Source organism: Camellia sinensis, chromosome 12 (genome assembly GCF_055761805.1).
Source record: "Camellia sinensis isolate YWXY chromosome 12, ASM5576180v1, whole genome shotgun sequence".
NCBI classification, from domain to species: domain Eukaryota; kingdom Viridiplantae; phylum Streptophyta; class Magnoliopsida; order Ericales; family Theaceae; genus Camellia; species Camellia sinensis.
The window spans coordinates 117,802,041-117,818,226 of NC_138972.1; the positions used below are offsets into that span (position 1 = coordinate 117,802,041).

The 16,186-nt window shown below is 41.4% G+C and overlaps 1 long non-coding RNA gene across 1 annotated transcript; it reads right to left on the reverse strand.

The window, feature by feature from the left end:
* Positions 1 to 230: 230 nt before the first annotated feature.
* LOC145804735 (uncharacterized) lies at positions 231 to 1,607 on the reverse strand. Its single transcript, XR_014347096.1, has 2 exons — positions 1,524 to 1,607; positions 231 to 644 (listed from the first exon to the last, which is right to left on the reverse strand). It is a non-coding gene; the product is annotated as an uncharacterized LOC145804735 (long non-coding RNA).
* Positions 1,608 to 16,186: the final 14,579 nt, after the last annotated feature.

A 16,186-nucleotide genomic window follows, 5' to 3' on the forward strand; every position in this document is an offset into this window, starting at 1 on the left:
AGATTAATAGTCTTACGCAATCTGGTCCAACAAAACAAACGTGGCCTCAAATACTAAAAACATTTCAGTGGATTGGAAACTTCAATCACATGAAAGAGTGATTAAGGTAGATATGCTTGAATTGAGCTTCCACCGCATCCATCAAATTCTTAATCATACAACCAAGTGAAAGACTCTTAATCGTCCATAGGTTATATATACATATATATATATATATATATAAGACAAAGTAAGAAGGTGGGGATCTTTATTTCATGTTCAAACTTTCCACAACATAGATTAACAAATGCTTGTGTGTCTTGTAAACAAAAGCTCGATCTCTAAAATTATGCCAACAACTGTGATCTTGGAATCTTCATCAGCTGAGGATATGTCTTCGCTGAATGTTTCCCAAGAGAGAAGCTCAGCATTGATTGGCAACATTTGCATTTGGGATGTTTGAACTGCGATCTGCAACATTTGCATTTCTCATTCAAATTACCTTGGCGGTGTTGAAGACAACATTTTTGCAATTGGGAAGAATGCTGATGGACCAAGGCGGGAGATCATAGTGCGTGCCTCTAAATGTCACCCTTGAAGTTGTCTAAATGGTAGTTTGAAAGAAAAACCGCACAATCTCCCGACTTGGAAGAGAATACATGTGCCTGAAAAAAATAAAAAACAGAAATCGTCCAATTATCAGAAATAGCAAAGCAATTTCAAGAAATAATCGGCAACTATAATTATTTCTAGTGGCCGGTTCAAATGCATCCTACGATGGTGGAAGAGGCTGCAATGTAGAATGCCTTCAAGAGAACTTGGGTGCAATCGGTATCATTTATGATTTTTGTTTTGAAAACTCTGAAAATGAAAAATAATATAGAAAACTTGTTTGGCAAATTGTTTCCAAAAACAGCTTTCATGAACTAAATCACTCCATTCTTAGGAAACACTTTCAAATTGTTTTATGAATTTCCAAAAATTGTCACACAAAAATGAAAACAACATAAGAACCATGGGTATTTTTTAACCATGTCCTTGAAATTGAGAAGGCGGAAAACCTGTGAATAGCTTCCCAACAAAGTAACAGTAGGATCAGCAGAAACTAAAGCTCGCTCGCATAGCTTGATAGAGCTATGTAGTTCCTTCAAATGACCATACTTGGGTTGCCTAATCAAGCCTATCCATTTCGCACGATAAAATAATTTAGCTCTTTTTTTTAAAAAAATCTTTCAAAACAGAAAAAAAAAAAGTTTAAATTCAACCAAACATGGTCTTAATCTTTGGCATTGTGGAAGACTATGGCATTGGTTGATACAATAATTGCATTCTGCAAATCCTACCAATTAAACACATTGTCAAACATATTCATTGATGATTATTATGATAAGAAATCTTTGAAGACCTTCGAGAGAAGATTTAAAATTTAAAAAAAAATGTCAAAAAACTCAACCAGATCAGATCAACAAAATTACATTGCTAATCAATTGAAGAGAGAGAACAACATGCATGACAAATATTAATTGAAGAGAGAGAGAACATACAAAGAAACAAGCTGTTGATCAGGAGTTTCAATTAACTGATCCATCTCATATGCTGGCAGAGCTGTCAATGGTGTGTAAGCTCAACCCCCCCCCCCGCCCCAGCCCCCCCGCCCCCCCAACCCCCCCGGCCCGCCCCGCCCCAGCCCCCCCCGCCCCCCCAACCCCCTCCCCTCACGTCACTCCCCTCATTCCCCTCACTCACGTCACTCCCCTCCCCTCACTCCCCTCCCTCCCCCCTTTGGCCCGCCCTCCCCTCCCCTCGCTAAGAGTGATGTGGAGAGATGAAAGGTTCAAGGAAGGTGCTTCAACGGGTGATCATCAAAGCACCTATGAATGCGAAGACGAATCCGGCAGTGACTTTCTGGGAAATAAGGTGGGTTTCAGAGAAAGAATAGGATTTACCGGTGGAATCGATGATGAGACAGGGTCTGTCTAGGAATTAAGAGAGGTTTTGGAAGCAGTAAATGTGGAGGTAGGTGGTTGGAGATGGGAATGTTAGGAAGCTTTGATTGGAAAACATGGATTTCGAAGATGAAGACGATTGGTGATGAGACGGGTCTGTCTAGGAATTAAGAGAGGTTTTGGAAGCAGTAAATGTGGAGGTAGGTGGTTGGAGATGGGAATGTTAGGAAGCATTGATTGGAAAACATGGGTTTCGGAAGATGAAGACGATTGGTTGTGCGGCGGAGGAGGAGAATGAGAAAGCTTTGGTTTTTGTGTTTTAGCAGAAGCCACAGACAACATTGTTGAGAAGAAAAAGCGAGAAGAGAAGAAAAAACGATTGCCCTGTCTCTTTCAACGAGAAGAAAAAGCGAGAAGAGAAGAAAAAGCGAGACCGCTGCCTCCATCCCCCTCCGCTCGCCCTCCCCTCCCCTCGCCTCCCTCCCTCCCTCCCTCCCTCCTCCCCTCCCCTCCCCTCCCCTCCCCTCCCCTCGCCTCGCCTCCCTCCCTCCCTCCCCTCCCCTCCCCTCCCCTCCCTCGGCATAGGTGGTGGTAGTGGTGTTGGTGGTGGTATAGGTGGTGGCGGGGGTATAGGTGGGGGTGGTGGTGGTGGTGGAATAGGGGAAGGTTTTGGTGGTGGTATAGGTGGTGGCGGGGGTATTGGTGGTGGTGGTGGTGGAATAGGGGGAGCTGTTGGTGGTGGTGGTGGTGGTGTTGGAGGAGGTATTGGTGGTGGCGGTGGTGGGAGTATTGGTGGGGGCATAGGTGGTAGTGGTGGTGTTGGAGGAGGCGTTGGTGGTGGTATAGGTGGTGGTGGTGTTGGAGGAGGTATTGGTGGTGGCAGTGGGGGTATTGGTGGGGGCATAGGTGGTAGTGGTGGTGTTGGAGGAGGCCGTTGGTGGTGGTATAGGTACTGGCGGGGGTATCGGTGGTGGTGTAGGTAGTGGTGGTGCTATTGGAGGAGGTGGTGGTATAGGTGGTGTTGGAGGAGGTATTGGTGGTCTGCCCCTCCCCTCCCCTCCCCTATATATATATATATATATATATGCGGGAAGCTACAGAAATAAAACTCAGAAATAAATAAATAAATAAATAAATAAATAAATTTCACTATTTAAAATTCCCTCCTATGCTCAACTATTCCTTTTTAACATTATTCCCTCCCTATGCTGATGGTGGCATTGGAGGAGGTATTCCTTTTTTTTGTTTTCATTATTTCCTTTTAACGTTATTTCTTTTTTCTTTAGTCATTTTTTATTTTGATTCTTTTCCTTAATGGCTGTGGTGACCCACCATTCAAATTTATTTACTCTAAATGATTAAAATTAAAAATAATATTATCGATTTAGAATTTTTTTTATATAAATTAAATTTATTATAAATACGTCTCACACTACATCAAGTTAAATTTATATTATATAGTCACTTTCTAAGTAAAATTTGTAGAAAAATCTGCAAAAAGAATCACACAATTATTAGACATACATCCTTCATGTATTTTATATGTTAATGATTGGACATACTTCATGTTCAAATAAAATTCGTTCACAATGTAATTTACCAAACACATCAGAATATTAAAACCAAACATTTTTTAACAAGATATGATAATATAAATTTGAATCTCAGTTATACACATTATAAATCTATTTTGATTTTAAGTGGTTATGATGAATTGTTTACTTTAAACCATTGATATATGCACATGAATACCAGGGTGTGTTTATATACAAATATACACCAGTTTGTAAGGCGTTATGTGTAAGCAGTGGTTAGTAATGGAAGAAGGGGGTATTTAAAGTGAGGGTGAGTGGGGGGACAGTTAAATAAAGAGTAGGAATTCATAAGTGGATAATCTTGCAACAAATTCGATATAAATTTTTTTTTAAAAAAAAAGAACAACAGCGCAAGGGCAAGTTTTTTGGGAATCCTGATGCTTCAAGGTTATGTACATACTGTTATTATGAGTCATTTAGTTTTAATATTTTTGGGCGAATTTTTGAATCAATCTAATACATTTTATACTAAAACAGTAGGTATGAACTGGTTTGCCTATATGGTTGCAACATCTACTTGTAGTGTAGTATGGTGTATGAAGATGGTTATGATTTCCAATTTTGTGTAAAACACCATTGAGTGTTATGAAATTTGATAAAACAGTAGGTATGAACTGGTTTGTCTATGTGGTTGCAACATCTACTTGCACTGTAGTATAGTTGCGGTGATAGTGTATGAAGATCATCAGATGGTCTGTGCAGAATACCATTGAGTGTTATTCTCTGCTTCTCTATTTTTTTTTTTTTTTTTTTTTTGGTGAAATTAGAGTTGGTTTACTGATTTATTGTTTAAAAAAAAAATTGTTGTCAAATTAGAGTTGGTTTTCTGATTTATTGAAAAAAAAAAAAAAAAAAAAAAAAAAAAAAAGACGCACCATTGAGTGTTTATGTTGGCTGTTGATTTAGATTTTGTTTGTTTGTTTTTTTTTTTTTTTTTGCCTATTAGTTGGTTGTTTACTTTTTAATGTACTTTATTGAATCTATAATTTTGATGCTCATATAAGACATGAAAGCAAATGTATTTTATCCGGTATGCCCGTGCATATGTCCGCGATAATCTATTTAATAAGACAGAAGGATTGGGATTACAATTATATTAAATTGATAATTGATAATTTATTAAATAGTGTTGGGATTACAATTATATTCTAATCACAACATTATTTATATCGTACCTTCAAGCACAAGCATACACTAGTATATTTAATTTCAAGTAAATTTATATATATTTACAACATCTTATTTAAGAATATTATATAATATATAATATATATGTGTGTTCGGTACAAGTCCTTGTACCCATATCCGATTTTGAAAAAATATCCCAATATCTTAAAAGATAAATTACACTCCACTAAACTTACATCATACATTGTTCTCTCAATAAGTTGTAACTTACATAATAGTTAGGTTCTTTTTCATCAGTAATTTGTTACTTGTATAAATGAAAAAATAATATTGTCATCCATTTTTCAATTAAAATGTATATTTATCTTCATTTATTTTATTGTGTATTGAGTATTTGCATTAGTTTCAGTTATTTTAGTTTTACTAAAAGGGAGGTCAGTATAATTATGTCAAAAGTGCAAGCTGACTATATTTTCTCCAAACATCAGGAGAGATGAGCGCAATTTACCTTATCTTAATCTTAAAATTTAAATTTGTAAAGGTTTGATACTTAGACATACACCCATACCTGAATCCATATAACATAGATAATTGTTGACAAAATAATGTAAATAATAGTCCAAAACTATATTACACATACACTTTTTGAGATTTAATTTTAATAAATATACTTCAATACTGTTTTAGAAATTACATTTTCCTCCCTAAAATTTATAATCTCATTATAATTTGCCTCCTCTATTAAATAACCATTGGGTTACCTAACAATATTTGCTGACATCATCAATTAATTTGTTTAATGAATCACGACGGTAGCACCAATAACCTAGGACCCTTCTCGACAATCAACAATTTTTGCACTATATATCTCTCTCTAATTTGTTTCTCATAGGCCACTTGTTTTTTGATTTTGCTTTTGTTTTTGTTTTGTATTGTTTTGTTGTTGTTGTTGTTTTTTTTTTTTTTTTTTATTAAAACTTTATGTTGCTTGATTTTTTCATGAAATGTGTTGAAATGTCTTACAGAGAGTGATTTTTTTTTTTTTTCTTACAATCTTTGCTTGACTGTTTTTTTTTTTTTTTTGGTTCATGTGTTGTCCCTCTAATGTTTAATGAAATGTCTTCCGGAGTGTTGACCAAATTTGTCCATGGTGACAGGGAAGAGATGGGCCATGAAGGGAGTTGAAACTCTGTACTAGTCCATGTCAAGGAGTTGACAGACAAAAACATTACAGAGAAAAGAAAAAAATTATCAACACATGAAGAGTGCAAGTGTCACTCCACACTCTTTCATTTACATCTCATTATAGACACATTTATATTTTTCATGTATTAATAACTTTTTTCTGTTCCCCTACCATACGTAGTTTCTCCAAAACATTAAAGTCATTGTGGAGAAGTGGTTTTTGAAAATACTCTTCCGATCCTGGGGGACGCTTGTGATCCACTGATAGGCACCTGAAAGGAAGTAAACACTCCGGTCGGGGGTGCTAGAATTAGCACTCCGACGGACAAGTCAGTCTCTCGTTCTAGATTACTTGTATTCTAAGTTAAACACCACAATTATCACATACATTTCTCAGTCTTCTATTCCTTTATTTATACTCGTTCCCTGGGCCTCGGGGCCAGGTCCACTTTTCGCTCATTATGTTCATATTTACTCGGCTCCATAGCTCAGTACCTATTCGGCCCATCTACCCTTTATATTCGGCATCCTGATGGTTCTGGATAGAGCCGGGCAATACCTATCTGTTAAAGTATGCCTCCTTTAAAATCTGGCTCCCACAATTGCCCCCCAAACACCCTTCTAGCATCAGTTAGTCAGCGTGTTTGGTTCCTGATTTGGGAAAACAGAAATTCGGCGGTTAATCATCTTTCTGATGCATGTCAGGACGCGTACATGCTTTTCGGTCACTGTAACGCCTTCCTGCCTCATTCATGCTTCTCTCGCATTTATTATGATTTGAAGTTTAAGTCCCTTCGAACACATACTTTTTTGAATATTTGAACCTTCTGGACCGCCTATCGGTATTTCTTCTCCGACGTATTTTCTGCAACTCCTGTCCGTGGCATGGCATGCTGCTGGCTTGGGCTGGGCTGCCTTTGCCGTGGCATGGCATGCTGCTTGCTTTGGCTGGGCTGCCTTGGCCGTGGCATGGCATGCTGCTGGCCTTGGCCTTGGCATGGCATGCTTCTGGCTTTGGCTGGGCTGCCTTGGCCGTGGCATGGCATGCTGCTGGCCTTGGCCTTGGCATGGCATGGCATGCTACTGGCTTTGGCTGGGCTGCCTTGGCCGTGGCATGGCATGCTGCTGGCTTGGGCTAGGCTGCCTTAGCCTTGGCATGGCATGCTGCTGGCCTTGGCCTTAGCATGGCATGCTGCTTACTTTGGCTGGGCTGCCTTGGCCGTAGCATGGCATGCTGCTGGCCTTGGCCTTGACATGGCAGGGCATGCTGCTGGCTTGGGCTGGGCTGCCTTTGCCGTGGCATGGCATGCTGCTGGCCTTGGCCTTGGCATGGCATGCTGCTTGCTTTGGCTGGGCTGCCTTGGCCGTGGCATGGCATGCTGCTGGCCTTGGCCTTGGTCTTGGGGCTGGGCTGCCTTGGCTGCGGTTCTTATCACTAGACGTACATTGCGTGCGAAGGCGTGCAAAGGCGTGCGCGACCATGCGCGCAACACGCGCATCGTGGTCAAAAGACCACGCGCGCGGTATTCGCATAGGCCACGCTGCCCACGCCGCGGGCATGTCAGGCCAGGCTGCCCAGGCCGGCTGCATGCCAGGCCGCCCAGGCCGTGCGCATGCCATGCCGTGCTGCCCACGCCGCGGGCATGCCAGGCCAGGCTGCCCATGACAAGCCGCCCAGGCCGGCTGCATGCCAAGCCGCCCAGGCCGTGCGCATGCCATGCCGTGCTGCCCACGCCGCGCGCATGCCGTGTGGTGCTACTCTGGCCGCACGCATGCCAGGCCGCCCACGCCCGCGCGCATGCCACGCCATGCTGCCCTAGGCCGCGCCCAAGGCCGCGGTCCAGGCCCCCCAAGGCCGCGCCCGAGCTGCCCAAGGCCGCGGTCCAGGCCGCCCAAGGCCGCGCCCGAGCCGCCCAAGGCCGGGTCCAGGCTGCCCAAGGCCGCGGTCCAGGCCGCCCAAGGCCGAGGCTGAGCCGCCCAAGGCCGCGGCTCAGGCCGCGGTCGAGCCGCGGTGCATGCCACCCAAGGCCGCAGCCCAGGCCGCGCCCAACATGGGGCGTACCTGCCACTGCCTTGCCCTGGGCAAGGGAGGTGCCCCCCCTTATAATAGCCTGTTAAGCCCTTTTCAATCTGGCAGGAGGAAACATCAACCATGTTCGAGGAGTCATAATGGGGGTTTTTTTAAAAGTAATGGTTTTTTGCCAAAACTTTCAACATGAAAGTTGCAGGAAATAATTTAATACACCATAAAAAAATAAAAAAAAAATATTTTGGTACCGGAAATATTTTATTTTAATTTATTTCGATTTTAATACTTAAAAAATAATAAAAATTAATAAAAATGGTCAAAAAAATTACACTTTTCACCTTTTGATTCTATTTCAATTTTACTTTGATCTTACTTATATTTTAACTTTTAGTCAAATTTTGACCTATTTCAATTTTACTTTGATCTTTACTTATATCTTAATTTTTACTCAAATTTTGACCTATGGAGTGACAAGAGGATTATATTAAAACTAAAGCTTGAAGTTTGAGGACTCAGCTATTACAATTAAAAAGTGAGAAATTAGAATGAACTTCAAGTATAAATCGGAGGGTGAAAAATGAAAATGGTAATTTTTGCTATTTTACATGTAGAACTTTTCATAAGAATGTTTAGGATAAATTACACTAATCTCTCTTGACATTTGAAGAAAATACATTAGGCTGACAAATTTAACATAGTTACATCAAGCCTCTTCAAAGTTTTAATTCACATAAAACTTAGTCCTCTTTTTTATTCATTAGTCGTATGGCTAGAAAAATAACATTGTCATATCTTTTACACTAAATATATTCTACCTAATTTATTCATGTGTTTACATATTATTTGTATTTGTTTCGATTGATTTAATTTTTTTAAAAGAGAAGTCGATATTCTTATATTGAACTTGAATAATCTAGAAATCACCTAAATATTGATTTGTGATTATGTATCAATTTTAAGCAGTAAATAACAATCACAATCAAACAATCAAGAGAAATCAACACAAAGATTTTACATGGAAAAACCACAATTGAAGCGCCTCCAATTGTGATAAAAAAAACCACGGACAAAAGCCACAAAACAATCCACTAAGAAGACAAAGGAATTACACAAGTGTACTCTCAATTACGTAGCGAATCCACGTCCGAATTGAACTGACCCCTATATGCCTCTTCCACCACGGTCTTCATCTCGGAATCGTCTTGCCCAATGTTGAATCCACAGCGTCGATGTCGAATCCACCACGACGAGCCACTCCAGAATCCACCAAAGCTTTAGGCCTAAATTCCACGAAATCCACCAAAGAACAACACTCTCTTTTATATTGAACGAAACAAACAATCCTTTGATGTATACTTTTCAAACTAGATTTAAACTCAAAGAAACATCAAAAAAACTAGCAAAGCAGCTCCAGATATAAACCCCAATATCCAAGAAGAATATCTGGAAGCCGTAACCCTAAAATCTAACTGAACCGTATATTTATAGAAAACTTATTCGCAATCTCCGCTTGAGAGCAAGAATGGCCGTTCGAGCACAGGAAAGTTTGCTCGAGCGTAAAATTCGCCCGTTGTTGACCAAATATGGTTCAAGTCCAAATCCGAGTTCCTCGACCCATCTGCCTTTGGTTTTCTCTAGCCTCTTCTTGATACCGTCCAAGATGGATTTATTAGAGGCTTCGGCTTGGCCATTGCCATTGCTTTGGGGATAAGCCGGCGTAGAAAAGTAAGGCCGAATACCGTATTTGCTGCACAACTCTCGGTATACGCCACAATCAAACTGGGTGCCGTTGTCTGAGATAAGAGCTCTGGGAATGCCGAATTGTGTTATGATGTTCCTCCACACAAAGCGCTTAGCGTCAGCATCTTGGATGTGTGTTAATGCCTTCGCTTCAACCCATTTCGTGAAGTAATCTGTTACGACGATTAGGTATCGCTTGTTCCCTGGGGCCCTCGACAGTGGTCCTACGATATCAAGCCCCCACTGGGCGAACGACCAAGGGCTGGTGATTGAGTTCAACTCTTTAGCAGGTAGATGGTTTAACGGGAAGAATTTCTGGCATTGTTCACACTTTTTCGCATAACATTCGGCGTCCGCTCTCATTGTCGGCCAATAATACCCCTGCGTTATAGCTCGATGGGCCAAAGAGCGTCCACCAGAATGGGCTCCGCCTTCGTGTATCTCAGCCAGAAGCATGGTTTAACGGGAAGAATTTCTGGCATTGTTCACACTTTTTCGCATAACATTCGGCGTCCGCTCTCATTGTCGGCCAATAATACCCCTGCGTTATAGCTCGATGGGCCAAAGAGCGTCCGCCAGAATGGGCTCCGCCTTCGTGTATCTCAGCCAGAAGCTCCCCGACTTTATCCAGGTGCACACATTCCAAATATGGGCTAAAGAGTGACTTTTTATAAAGCCTTCTTTGCGGGTCCAAGTAGTATCGCATGGCTTTGTTTCGCAGCTTATGTGCTTCTCTCTTGTCTTCTGGGAGTTGTTCAGAAGATAGGAATGCAACAATGGGATCCATCCAACTTGGTGCAGATTCTATAACGTTGATTTGGACTTCCTCCGAAGGGCCAATGCTTGGCTCTAGGATGAATCCTACTTCAATGGCCCGTTTAATCTCTGAGTTAATTGCGGAGGCTAGGCAAGCCAAGGCATCTGCATGGGTGTTCTGATCACGTGTTATCTGGTTCAACTCATGATGGTCAAATTTTGCCAACAGGGAATTGGCCATTTTAATGTAGGCCGCCATACGGTCGTTTCTTGCCGCGTACTCCCCGTTTAGCTGATTGATCACCAGCTTTGAGTCGCAAAACACAAGCAAACGCCGAGTGTGCATTCTGCAAACCGGCTAAAAGGGCTTCGTATTCAGCTTCGTTATTTGATGCTTCAAAGCCGAGCTTGACGGCCTGCTCAATTTTTGTGCCGTCGGGGGTCATGATTACAACTCCAGCTCCACTGCCCCGCTGATTGGATGATCTATCACAATACAACTGCCAGATGTCCCCAACATAAATCCTCAAGTTTGGCTTCGGTCGAACTTCATCTAACTTGAAGTCGGCGACATCAGATTTGAAGTCGGCGACATCAGATTTGAAGTCGGTAAGGCCCCCTGTGAATTCAGCGATAAAGTCGGCAAGCACCTGTCCCTTGATTGAGGTTCCGGATAGAAATTGAATATCGTACTGGCCAAGTTCCAGAGCCCACTTTGAAACACGTCCAGATGCTTACGCACTGCGTAGTACTGATCGGAGGGAATAATCTGTTAGCACCCCAATGCTATGCCCCTGGAAGTAATGCATAAGCTTCCTTGCCGCCATAACTAGGGCTAGGATGAGCTTTTCCAGCGGAAGGTAGCGTGTTTCGGCGTCAACCATCACCTTGCTCACATAATACATTGGCCATTGCTCTCCCATCTCTTCCTTTATCAATACGATGCTGACGGCTCGGTCAGAAACTGCCAGGTACAAAATGAGCGGGTCGCCAGCAAAGGGTGTTGTCAGGAGTGGTACTGAGCGGAGGTAGGTCTTCAGGCCGTTGAAAGCGGCTTCACACTCGGCGGACCATTCAAAGGCCTTACCCTGCCATAGCGTATGAAAGAATTGTCGGCAGCGATCTGTGGACTGGCTGATAAACCTGTTGAGTGCGGCAGCCATCCCCATCAACTTTTGAACCTCCTTTACTGAACGAAGGGAGCCAAGCTCCAGGATTGCTGTGATTTGCCTTGGGTTGGCTTCGATTCCTCTGTGGTTAATAATGTAGCCCAAGAATTTTCCAGAGTCGATACCAAACGCACATTTGGAAGCATTTAACTTCATTCCATATTTGCGTAGAATGCTGAATGTCTCTTCCAGATCGGCTATATGATTCTGCTCTTCTTTGGATTTAACCACCATATCGTCAATGTACACTTCCATAGTTTTGCTGAGTTTCTCCTTGAACATGGTGGTGACCAGTCTCTAATAGGTTGCCCTGCATTCTTCAGCTCAAAGGCATTACCATAGCAATAGGTTCCTCTTGGAGTGAGGAATGCAGTTTTCTCTTGATCCTCCGGATGCATAGCGATTTTATGATAACCTCTATAGGCATCAAGGAAGCTCATACGCTGATGGCGCGCCGTAGCATCTATAAGCTGGTCTATTCTGGGAAAAGGAAAACAATCCTTTGGGCAGGCTTTGTTTAGGTCCATGAAGTTGACGCACACTCGCCAAGTCCCATTTTTCTTCTTCACCACCACTGTATTAGAGAGCTATGTAGGGTAGGTCACCTCCCTAACTGCTCCGGCATCAAGTAGCCTGTCAACCTCCTCAACAACGGCGACAGTGTGCTCTGCGGCTGACCGCCGATTTTTCTGGATAATCGGCTTGCGCTTAGGATCGACATTCAAATGGTGCTGTGAAACTGACGGATCTATGCCCGGCATCTCATACGGAGTCCATGCAAAGACATCGAGGTTGCTGAGCAGAAAAGATACTAGTTGTTGTCTGTCGGCCTGATTTAAGGAGACGCCGACCATGAAGAACTTGTCTGGGCTTCGATCGATTTGAACTCGTTCCAAGTCTTTCGTTGCCTTTTCATTTGGGAGCCGACTGACATCGTCGAGGCTTTCTCGATCCGGCAACTCAATGGAATTCACCTATAGTTCCATTGGCGTTTTCTCAACGAGAAGATAACATGCTTGTGCCGATTTCTGGGAGCCACGGATTTGCTCAATACCGCGTTCTGTAGGGAAGTGGAGCAGCTGATGATAGGTGCTGGGCACGGCTCGCATAGTATGCAACCAGGATCACCCCATGATGAGATTATACGGCGACGACAGCTTGACGACCAAGAATCCCACATCCACTGTTTGGGAGCCTGCTCGAACAGGAAGTCTGATTTTTCCCAACGGGTACTCTGGATTGGCATTGAAGCCGAATAATGGATAAAGGGCTGGAGAGAGATCCGAATCGGAGAAGCCGAGTTTGATGAATGTCTTGTAGTACATAATCTCCGATGTGCTCCCCGGATCAATGAGTGCGCGCTCAACTGTGAATTGGTTTACGCGTAACTCAATTACCAAGGGATCAATGTGGGGCAGTGTTACTCCGGCCAAATCCAAATCATCAAAAGTGATAACTTCGGCTTCATGGGGCCATTTAGCCGAAGTGAGTTGCTCTTGAGGGTTAGACCTTGACTGAATCGCGTGCACTGCTGATGACATTGGTAGGCTGTATATCATGTGGATCACGCGGAGCGCATGTGAATCCTGTGTCAAGGCTATTGCTTTGGTTGGGTTGCCTTTTCGGACGTACCGTTGTAGCCGGCCATCTTATGCCAATTTACCATCGTACAAGGTGAATGACGGTGCTTTGAATTTCTTGGATAGCACTGCCTTTGCAATCCGTCGTACAAAAGGATCGTGTTGATCGTTATCCGAGCTGTTTCTTCTTCGCTTATGCCTTGCACAAGGACTCTCTTCAGAAGAACTGGAAATTTCAGATCGTCCCTTTTTCTTGGGCTCCGAGGATAATGAGTCGGAGTTGCTATTAGTATCTTGTTGTCGGGCTTGAGAACGTCGAGCAGTTGCCCTCACGGGTCGTCTCGGGCCTTGGTATGCAGATTGTTTGGACTTCGCCACCTCCAAGGCCAAATCTTGACGGAGATGTCCATTCTTTGCGATCATGTTCGCCAATCTTTGTTCGTTTTGCTTTGCTTGTTGCAGGATCGCTTGTATTGCTTCGTGCTCTGAAGTCGAGGGTGAGGCGAAATTCAAGGCACATTTTGCGGCGATAGTCTCTGTTCCAAGCATGTTTGTTGGAGTGGTTTTATCTTGCGGTATAGGGTCGACAGTGACTGTCGGAGGATCTTCCGTCACGCTCGCCATGGATGTGCTTGAGTATTCCCACAGACGGTGCCAATTGTGAAGAAGTGGTTTGGAAATACTCTTCTGATCTTGGAGAACGTTCGTGATCCTCTTCTGGTCACTTGAAAAAGAATAAACACTCCGGTCAGGGGTGCCAGAATTAGCACTCCGTCAGAATCCACACTCAAGAATGCTTGTATTCGAAGTTAAGCACCATAATTCTCACATACCTCTTTCTGACTAATGTTCTTCTATTTATATCTTTTCTTCCATGGGCCTCGGGATTCAGTCCATTTCCAACTCATATTCGGCGCATTTTATAATAGATCGACCTTCACTCGGCCCCTTGCCTAATCGGTCATTTGGCCGAATAGGGTTGGATTTGAGCTTGTGAGCCAATTGCCGAGTGCCTCGAATCTCGACTCTCCGAGATTCGGCTATCCGAAATCTCTATGACTCCCTCTTCTCGCCCCCCACAATTGTAACAAGTAGAATGTAAACTCTACTCTCTAGTGGTTCTTAAGCATATTTTGGTAACTAAGATAAAAGTCAATTTATTAGTTTTTTGACTTTTTTGAATCATATCGCATCTCTATTTTTTTGTACATTTTTTAAAAAAAAAAGTAATCAAAAAAATCAAAAAGTCAACTTTTTATCTACTTTTCAAAATAGGTTTTGGTAGGACTTGCTTGGGAACTTTAGCATTTAATCAAAAAGTTAAAAATCATTATAAATTATTAAATTATTACCTCTATTTTTTTATACATCTTTTTATAAAAAATTTAAAAACATCCCTACATGAGTTTTCTCGTTTATAAGAGGGAGACTGGTTCTCTGCATTTTCGTTTTTTCTTTTCTTATACTTTTTTTTTTGTCTATGTGGGTATTGTTGTTGGGGGGGGTCCTCTGTCATTTCTGCTCTCGAAGTCACAGCAATAGTGCTCTTTTCAAACCGTGACAATGACGAACCAAACATCGAGTCTGATTCTTTCTTCTCAACTGAGTCTGTCTCGTTCAAGTTCGAATCTTCTTCTGGGTCCTCACCGAGCGGTATGAGTTCGACCGACGACTTGTTCTTGAACGTTCAGATCCGGCCGATGTCACTACTACGAACAGCACATCATCATCGCATTCTGGAGTTGGAAGATTCTGAAACTCCGTCGATCGAGACAACACCGTCAGGCTCTGCTTCGTCTTCAAGGTCTTCATCGTTTGGAAGGAACTCGAAGAAGGGTTTCGCCGTCAGCTCACGAGTTGCATTACGCTGCGAATAGAGCACAGACGGAGGAGATAAAGAAAAAGACAGTTTAGATGATAGTAAAAATTTATGCACCTGTACTTTGGGTTGTAATTTAAGCTCTGTATAGTAGATACAGAAGCTCTTGGGTTCTTTAGCTATGTAATTTAAGCTCTGTATATTATTAAAGTATAAATAATATATTTATTTAAATTATTTTAAATAATCTCACTATTCAATTTCTTATATGAATAAATTAGTGAATTAGTGTTGATGACAGTTTAGATGATAGTAAAAAATAAATTATTATTGGGTTTTTCATAAATATTAAAATTTTTAAGTGTATTTATGTTAGATGTATATAAAAATTTTAAAAAATTGCTGAAAATATTAAAAACAAAATAGAAAAATACGAAACAAAAAATTTCAATTTTTTAAAAAGTGAATTTAAAAAAGTCAAACCAAATAAATTGATTAATCTTTGATGTTATGGCATGTTTGGCAAATGCCAAACCTCCTGTCAAATTTAACAACAGAAATGACATTTGCTATATTTGACAAGAAGAATAGCAGACCATTGGAAACTTTTTTTTTTTTTTACACTTGCCAAATTATACCTTTGGCACCTCCATTGGAAATGCTTTAACTAAAGAAAAATAAATAAATAAAATAAAAAATTTAGTTATAACTAAATAAGAAAATAGAATAACTAAGGATACATATAATATATATATATATATATTCTACATCTCAGCAGGATGTAATTTCTCCATTAATAATTCTCACAAAATATGGGCCTTATGTAAAATTTGGAATCCACTAGCGAGAGATGGGCCGACCCTTGGAATAAACAATAATATAGATTTTTTCTTTTCAAATGAAATTAAAAAAATTCACCAAAAATCAAAAAATATAAATTAAAAACTCGAAAACAGTTTTTAAAATTTTCAAAACCAAATAGAATAATTATATATATATTTACTTGAGATGTAAAAATGAAGGAAAATGATTGAGGGCCCTAAAAAAGTTGCCCCTAATACCCCTAATTTCCAATTTTGGAAACTGTTTTTTTTTTCCTTCTTTTTTCTTTTTTTTTTTTTTTTTTTTTTACCCGAAATGGAATTTCGAGCCATTCGGGGCTCCCCATTTCGGGCCCTCAATCACCGCCCAAAAATGAATTTCCATCAGTCACCAAATAGAAATAGATTTTGTGATTCAAATCAAACTGATAGCTGCAAG